We start from the raw sequence: 9,203 nt of genomic DNA on the forward strand, positions 1-9,203 counted from the left end.
TAGAATAATCCTTTTGTAACTATAGGAGTTCTTAGGGACCAGCTCAGGCTTTTGTAGGTCATGATGTGCTTCCTCACTTGCTCTCTGATCCCCTTGACTCATTCTTTGACAAACACTACGATAACCCCAAAGGAGGAGCACCTGAATACAAGGCTTTTATTGGTGCCATCTATGGAGGATTTCAAACCTCTGCATATAGCTGATCTTAGAGCTGACTCTGAAAATTTAAAATCCTCCTCTTCAAGGATAGGCAAGACAATCTTTAGAGAACTACTCTGCCTCAGAGCCTCTTTACTGGATGGATTGCTGGAATGACAGAGAACTCTGTCAGCTAGAGAGCTGATGGAAAAACTAAAGACAAAATTCAGTTAGTATACTCCTTATTTTATGTTATCTGAGAATGTCTTGCCCCTTTGAAGGTATTTGGCCAAATCCAAATCTTGAGCAACTGTGTTTATATTCATGGCGTGAGCCAGAGGAAATTACAGGAAGTATGAACTAAAATAAATGCAAACTATGAAACTCTAATTTTAATTTAAAATAGAACCTTTTTCATAGATAATATTTAAAACAGAGGTGAGAATACCAAAAGGAAAGGGACAAAACGTCACAACTAAAAGTAAAACAGGATCTCTTTCATGTCATACCTCCTTGGAACACTGTTGCTGCAGTTAAGACACTCTTCCATTAAGCTGTTGGCTTCTCATCAGCTTAGGGCTAGGCTTTTGTATCTTCTCTTTGCTAAACCATTAACTCTCTCAAAGTGAAGAATTTCTTCCTTTGTCGTGTCCATAGATGAGATTAACAAGCACACACACTTTATACACTTCATTAATCCTTGTGATGATTCATGCGCATGGGGGTCAGACTCTAATCCAAGTCAGACCTTTAAAAATACTTGACCTCCAGATGTCTGTGCTGACTGCTGTAGCTAAAAGCAGAGTTTGGACACATTGTCTTTCTTTTCATAGCACCCTAGCACAGATTAATCATATTCAAACTATCCTTACAAAAGACATACTTAACAGTGTGCTGACCATACCTAAAATAAAGAACATTTACGCAAGGATTTTGATTTTTGGTTTTAGTTCAAAATTATCTGTCATTAAAGATATTTTGATTTTGAAAGAGCCTTTGGGTACTAAAAATAAGGCATAACCACAATGCTGCATACACAAAGCTTGTTGCTAAAGATGTCAGCCATAGTGTGAACATCCCCCTGGGCACATGATGCTGGGTGCACAGGACTGTGCTCCACGGTGCCCGAGGCCTCTAGAATGGGTGTCAGGGAAATATTTCCACCAAACAAAAATGTTGCAAGAGAAGAATAACCATGATTCTAATCACTATTTAACTATGCTTGGATTTAGCTCCATTCTTGGGTTTTGAGATGCACAGTTCTTCGTGAGTCGAATTTATTCATGGATCTGAAAGGCTTTTTCTCCTGTCCTTTCACCCAATCACACAGAAATAAGATGTCTGTCTGCATCTGAGTGCTGCTGTGTTGGTTTAGTCTTACCCCTGCACTTCTCCAAATTTATTCTGTGGCAGCCACCCAGAACATCCTGTCATGAGGATATTTCTTTTCAATACTTTTAAAATATGATCCCTTTCATTTAATGGCAGCGTCTTTAAAGTTAGTTTTCTAACCTGAAGATGATCCATTCTAAGTATATAAAACAGGTGAGGTGGTTTTTTGTTGTCAAGAATGGTCAGGGTTTTTTTTTTTATTAGAGATAAATTCTTTAGACTGAATTTAAAGGGTTAGCTCAGATTATGCGCCAAATTTAAGAAGCTAGCATTAAAGGAAATAGGTATTACCCTAAAAGCTTTCTATCTGTGCAAGAATTTAAATGTTGTGCATTACACAAATCATATCATAAACCAAAGTCAGGTGGCTTTACTCAGAAATAATATATCTAGCTATATAGCTGTAGCTATATTTAAGATGTAGATATAAGATTCATAGTTTATAGATAAGATATTTTACACTCTGTTGGATTACTTAGAAAATATTTACTCATCCCAGGAAGTCTGTTAATCATATACATATAGGATTATATTTTTACTTGGTATAAATGGGAATAGCTTCACTGATTTTAAACTTGGTCTTAGTAGCAGAAGAAACATAATACAGTCCATTAACTCCCAAAAATATTGAAAAGGAGTTAGTCAGATCAGAATAGATGTAGGAAGTTTAACATCTTCCACAACAATCTTTCAGGTGTGTTCCCTCATAAAGCCTGTCAACAATGGCAAAAAAGGGAAAAAAATCACAAAGGCCAAAAGCTCTTCTCTCAAACCATCTGCATCGCAGTCCCAATAGAAGTTGCTGTTAAATGTGGTGGATTCTACTTCACTTGAAGTACTTAAATCTGAATACCTTTCTGAAAAGATGTGCTTTAGATCAAAGAGAGGCATTGAGCCTGGAGCAAAAATGAATGAGTAGGTTTCTATGGGCTGTATTACATTAAACCTCAGAACAGATGATCTTAATGCTCTCTCCTCACCTGAACATAAGAATCCAGTCTCATTTAGCTAGACTGCACTTCACTGCCACAGCTACAATGATTTCATGAACTATAAAAATATGATTTTTAATTTAAGAAATTTGCCTCTGAGTGCAGTGACTATTCTTGAGCCACATAAAGTGTTCTCTTATTAGAGCAGATATCATATTATATCCTTTTCTATTATCTTCCATTTTAGCAGTTTGTTTTCTTCACTTCCTCTGCTCCTGCTCTTATTCTGGCTAGGACCGTTCTCCTAACTTCCATTCTAAAACTTGCATGTGGCCAGTTTACGTTTATATACTTGCTTTCTGTATTTTTTTACAGCTAAGTCTATCCTAAATAGTTATTTTCTTTCCCTAACACCTTTATGAACTGAAAGACTGCTTTATCCTAAAGATGCCACATTCTCCTAGTTTCACCTAACAAGATGCTGAGCCTCGCGCTGTTTGCATTACTTCCATTTGAGTTCATTTTTCCTGAATAAGGGAGCCCCATGAAGGATATGGAATTCCAGATGAGGTCTGAAAAACTGCAATAGCCATCCCTCTTTCTACATGTAATTGTTCTCCTGACCATAGCTGTCTTTCTTGTCTGTATCACAGCAGTCGTACATACTTATCCTGGTAAATAATATGCACAAATTCCCATCCTCAGATTTCACCAGATCAGTATCTTGTTTATGACACAAGGTTTTTTCTTCTCACTGTCCAAGATAAACACTTGACATTACATTTTGCAGAAATTCATCCCATTCTAATCCTCAAGGCCTCAGGCCATTCACCTTTTTCTCTGTATCTTGATTGTTCATATCTTGATCACCTCTTAACCCTTTGTGTCACTATCAATTCCCATCGGGTTCTCCCATTCTCCACACCACAGGAAAAATATTAAAAAATAAAGATCCTAAGCTTTTGGGATCTGCTCCTTTGCTGTTTCTGCTATGTTCCTCTATAAACTAATGTTCTTCAATGATGGTGTCTTCCCTTTCAACACTATCTGATTACATCTCTATTTTAAGCATCTCCTTACCCACCATAGAATGCTTCTGTTAATCTCCATCTTCACTGGTTTAACAGATATCCCCCTGTCTGGCATCCCATCACATGCTTTATAGAGCTGGGATAGAAAAGAGCTCTTGACTTTCTGCATTTATTCTGCAGCTCATCTGGAAGAACAGCCTTGAGATTACCTTGTGCAGCAAGTATCTGCAAATTCTGAATTTTCTGTGAAACATTTTATCTACCGTATCTTCTAATATCCATCTTTACTCCTGCAGCAGTTGATTGTACAGTCCATTGGTCATTTCTTGGAGCTCTGTTATGCTTAATGCATGTAATCAGATATACATTCTGTAATCAGATATACATCCTAAATTAATGAATAATACAAAATGTCTTCCCTAACTAGCTCTACTTATTCTATAGTTCTTTGGATTTCTCCTAGTCACCATTGTCTCCTCTGAGAAGTCCCTGCTTTTAAAGACAAAAAATAAATCATGTTTTTAAGAAAAAGGAAAAAAAAAAAAAAAGGGAGCTATATAAAATTAGCATTTCACTACTTTTTATTTGTTCCTGCAATAACTCATTTTTGATTACTGGAATGTAACATCTGGCTGTGATCTTTCAGCATCAAACTAGACTTTCATAACCAACTATTGTGTTTCCAGGCAATGTGTCTCCCAAATTATGACAACATACCAATACAGACAAAATGTGTTTATGAGCCTTCAACTGCAGTGGAGGATGTGAGATCATTGGACTGAGTTCTTAACCACATTAAGCTTGTTTGGGCGTCACTGCACATTTCATGAGAAAACTTAAAGGCGGTTAAAGAGCAATCCCAGTGTACTTGGTGCACAGAAGAATCCTCTACATTTGCCAAATTGGTATAACTACTTTGGCTCCAGCTCTGGTTACAGAAAGTCTTTTGGGGCATGGCCAAGCAATACCGACCCTGACTGCTGCACACAAAGCTGGCTTTTGCAATCCCAACACTTCTCCAAACCAAATTCTCAGCTCCAGCATCAGGAATAGGGGAGATAACAGGGCAAAGAGTCGATGACAGGGAAATATTGGGGAAAACAGGGGAAGGAAGAATACTGTGGGCTACTTAGGGCAAGGGAAATCAAGAGAGATGGGGGCTATACAGGGGCTGTGCTACACAGTAAACTATGAGAACAGAGACAGACAAATTAAACACAGCCTTAGGTACACATTCACACCCCTCTGTGAGTCATCTAACCGGAAGTTAAGCAAAAGAAACCCTAATTTGAAACTGCACCCACATTTCTCCACCTTTATTCTGTTAATAAATAATTTTTTGTAGATAACAATAACTGGTATGTGAAGCTCATGTCATGGTGGAGACTTTGCTCACATATACATTACACCTTATGTGCTAACACGCCTTGAGGGATGATAAGAACTTGTATGTAATGATGTGTAACTCTTGGTGCCTGGCACATTAAATTATATTTAAATTAAAATACGGTGTGTACTGTAATGCACACATTACAGCTGAAGAAACAGGAAGCAGAAGGTACACTGCAGCAAACAAAATGTTCTTTTACTAAGTTCTCTTTTTCCAGGGTATGCTCAGCTTCTTTACTAGGGTGAAATTGATACTGCATCTTTTAGCAAATTTTAGTAAGATAGTTTTGTTCCAGAAATTGTAAACTAAACATAACTTTTTCATAATGCTTTACACCTTTATATTGGTTTCTTGCAGAGTTTTTTCTGTTGAATATATCTTTTTCTTCAGTGTGTAAATACCATAATTTTACTTGTGTTTTTTCATTACTTCAGACCTTGGCCCTGGAAATGTCCTGGACTTGTTCTGTGTCAGAGTCCTGCTTAACTCCCAGTGACCAGCTCTGTATGCAGAGCTTTGCTTGGAAAGGTTCATTGACACCTGGGCTGATTTGGCAGCCAGATATAATAAACCTTACATCTTGCTCAGAACTGCACAGAGATTGCCCCTAACCACAAAAAAAGTAAAAGCAAACAGAAAAACCAAACCAAAACAAAGCAAATAATTGATATAGTATTTGTATTCATAAGCAAGGAAACAAACCTTACAGGTTAAGAATGCCCCAAAAGAGTTGGTCAAGTAAATTGTTTTCTGTTAAAATAAACTACAGTATGATAACAAAAAAAAACAAAAACAAAAACAAAAACAAAAACAAAACAAAACCTCTCTGTATTTTGAGATCTTAATCAAGGTTTACTTAGCTTTTATTGTCTACACTCTTACAACAAAATTAATGTGCCAATGTTAGTTAGATGGGCTTAACAACACATGGAAGTAACTCTAAGCAGAACTGGAGAAAAAGGTCAGCTTTTTACTTAGTTAAACATCTGTGGTGAGAAGAATTTTATTGAAAACCTTAGTACTGCAAAATCACACACCCAAATAAGCCGTACTCTGTAAAAGTCACAACCATTCATAAAATGTAGTACAGAAGGTTGTTAGAAAGAGCTAAGAGAAAGATCTTTCTATTCCAAAATAAATTTACAAAGTCAAAAATTAAACAAAGATTGGTGGAAGGTAAGGGAAAGCAGAATCAAAATCATTAATTATTTTGTGAAGGACAAAAATGTAATAAAAAGAAGGGAAATGAGAAGCAGCATTTTGCCAGGAAAGCTGTCATTTGAACTTTTAGAAGCAGTTGTTCATAGAAATTGGCAGGGAAGGGACTTCCATGTCCATAACTCCAAGTCAGAGGTGAATGGGGTTTTAACCTTATACTTCTGAGAAAATATTTGTAAAGAGACAAGGAAGAGACACACCCAGGGCCAAATGAGATGAGGAAAAACAGGAGAAAATATAAATCAGTTTCTTAGGAAAAAACAGAAAATAACTGAACCCCTCCATCTCAGGTAGTGCTGTATCTTACACCAAAATAGCAGGTACATAAATTGGTAGCTATCACTGTTATCTTTGTTTAAATGCCACCTGAAATATATACACATATATGATATATACACATACATGTGTAAATATAGCTTGTAGCTGAGGTTTTCTCAAAAGGTGAAAACATTACTTACTGACAGCTAAGAAAAGAAATGCAGCAGAATGCCAATGCAGAACCTGAATCTGGCAGTAGGGTGGATGGATACAGCAGAAACTAAATAATGCCCCATTTATTTATGCAATATATTTTCAAATATTCATAACCCACCCAGCTACAACAGGGACTAAGGTGTACTGAGGTGAGGGCAGACTTGGGAGGTATCTATTTAGTAGCCTTACCCCTTACTGAATGCTATCCTTCAGTCTGAAGGTTTAAAAGAAAGTGGGGGAAAGGAGTCTCTTATTTTTTTTTTATAAGGAAGCAAAACATCTGAGCATCTGCAGGAGTGTGCAGCCATCTACTCACACTGTGAAAGTAGGTGGTTTATTGCTTTCTTCTTTGAATGACCTCTTGGCTGTCCTGCAAAAATGCTGGGCATCTTACCTCATTGGGATGAACGAAGCTCCTTCCTCTGCGGGTGTGGGGACAGCTAGCGCCACAAGGTCAAGGTGAAAAAACCTCAGGGAAAAAAACATTTTCTTACGGAACTGAGCTATTCTCTTAATGCATGTCTTCAGACGCGGTTGCCTAAAGGCACTTTAGAGCATCCCTGTTTTAATGTTTACTATTGTAAACAGCTTATTTGCGACTATTTCCTGATGTACGACTAGGATCAGATCATCTAACCTTGAGCGAAAGGCCAGGTCCGGAGGGCAGAGCGCAGTGCCCGAGGCTGAGCTGTTTGTCCCCTGCTCGCAGTACTGCGGAGGGGCAGGAGATGGCAGAAGGAAGCCCTGAACTGGCATCCCACCAGCCCAGGCAGGAAAGCTGCTTAGCCGACAACAAAACAGCCGGGTCTGACCTCCTTGTGAGGATGGCTTTTCATCTCGGACATTTTCAGAGTGTTTTCTCTGCCTTTGTGTATTAGCCTTCAGCAGCAGATGAAACGAACAGGAAAACCTGCATTATCAATGAATGGCCTAAGGCCTGGTGCAATCAGTGGAATTTTGGGGTTTTTTGATCATGGGGCAAGCTGAAAACAGAGTGGGAGCATAGAATCTTTCATCCAGTAATAGACTGGATGTGAATTTCTCTTTTCACCCCGTTATTTTGCTCTGCTTTTGTAGCTACTGCTGAGATCAGAATCTGGTCTTTCATGGCAAGCTTTGAAGAGTCATGTTCCGAAGGACAGCAGCCCTCTGAAATCTCAAAAATGGATGAAACACCAGATTTTGATCTCTTGCACAGCTTATTTTAGCCAAGTACTTTGTTTAATGAGACCTTCATGCACTTTGTGCTTGCAAGGGTTCATTTGCAAGCTGGTCCAAACACACCATCAGAGAGAACACCAACACAGGGCCAGTGCTGCTTGCCTTCATTCAGTGTTAAGCAAGCTGTCAAATGCAATGCTCCTCCCTTCAGAAAATTTAGTGAAACCACAAAACCCTTTCATCCACATGGAACTTTTAAGGGGATTTACTAGATTTTGATAAAGCTGCAGTGATGAAGACAGAAACGTTATTTAATCCTTGAACATTGGCTACCTTCTTGCCAGTCTCCTCCCTTGATCAAGTACCTTAAAATGAGAGTTAGCAGCTAAACTAACCTGTTCTGGAACAGATCCTACAGGCAATGCCCAAGTGAGCAATGACCACAGATGAATCTCCAAAGGTAGCAGTAGCAGCACAGACCTATTGCAGAGTGGACTGACTAGGAAACTCTCCTTTACCTGCTTCTCTGCTCTTTTTCTGACCACTTCAAGCTACCTGGGAAGCCCAGTACTCTGAATGACTCATTGCCATCACTGCTTTTCTTGCAAGCTCTTCTTTGCACCCTCTTGCCCCACACATGGAGAGGCCAAGGAGGAGGGGACTTTTACTGGCTGCCTCTTGCAGTGTGCCTGCTGCCTGCAGCACCCCGAGGTGATGGCAAGTACAGGCAGCCTCTGCCCCCAGGGCGCTTCATGGAGCTCTGCATCACTGCAGACAGACCCATGATCATAACAGCAGCAAGAATTGAAAACAGAAGTGCTCAAACTGAGCAGCACTTATACCACATCCCTTTACACAATTGCATTGTTGTTAACCTGACTGCACGGACTAAGATGAAGGCCACAGTTGTTTCTTAATTCATTATGCTCAGGAAGGAGCAGCAAGTGGCTACTCACATTTTTAGGGGAACTGAACCTCTCTAATGTGTCTGTCGTCCCTCACAGGTCTGGATGACCAAAACAGGAACTGCACTGCCTTGGTGCCCTCTCAAAGGCTGGCCTAAGTACAGCACCACGAAGTAGCACTCCCCCAGAGTGCCCTCCCAGAATTCTGTCTGCAGACACTCTTGTCCTTGCTCTCACTGCCCTGATAATGCGAGGTACAAATTGGAGTTGTTTGGGTTGTTAAGTAAGACCAGCTGTGTTAATTTTATCTCCACTCAAAACAAAGCAAAACACACACAGAAAGGGTCTGACAAGGGGAAAGAGAAGAAGGAAATCAATAGGGAAATAAATAATGGGTTTTAAGCTTCTAAGGGGGTATTAATGCAGATTAAAGAGCAAACAAAAACTCTGAAGCAAGCTGACGGTGTCCTTTTAAGTGAACATGTGTGGGTTTATACATTCACATATGCCCTACAGGTGCACTTGCCAGCAATCCAACCAGATTGTATAAAAAGTATGCATG

This window comes from Parus major, chromosome 1A, assembly GCF_001522545.3.
Source record: "Parus major isolate Abel chromosome 1A, Parus_major1.1, whole genome shotgun sequence".
NCBI classification, from domain to species: Eukaryota; Metazoa; Chordata; class Aves; order Passeriformes; family Paridae; genus Parus; species Parus major.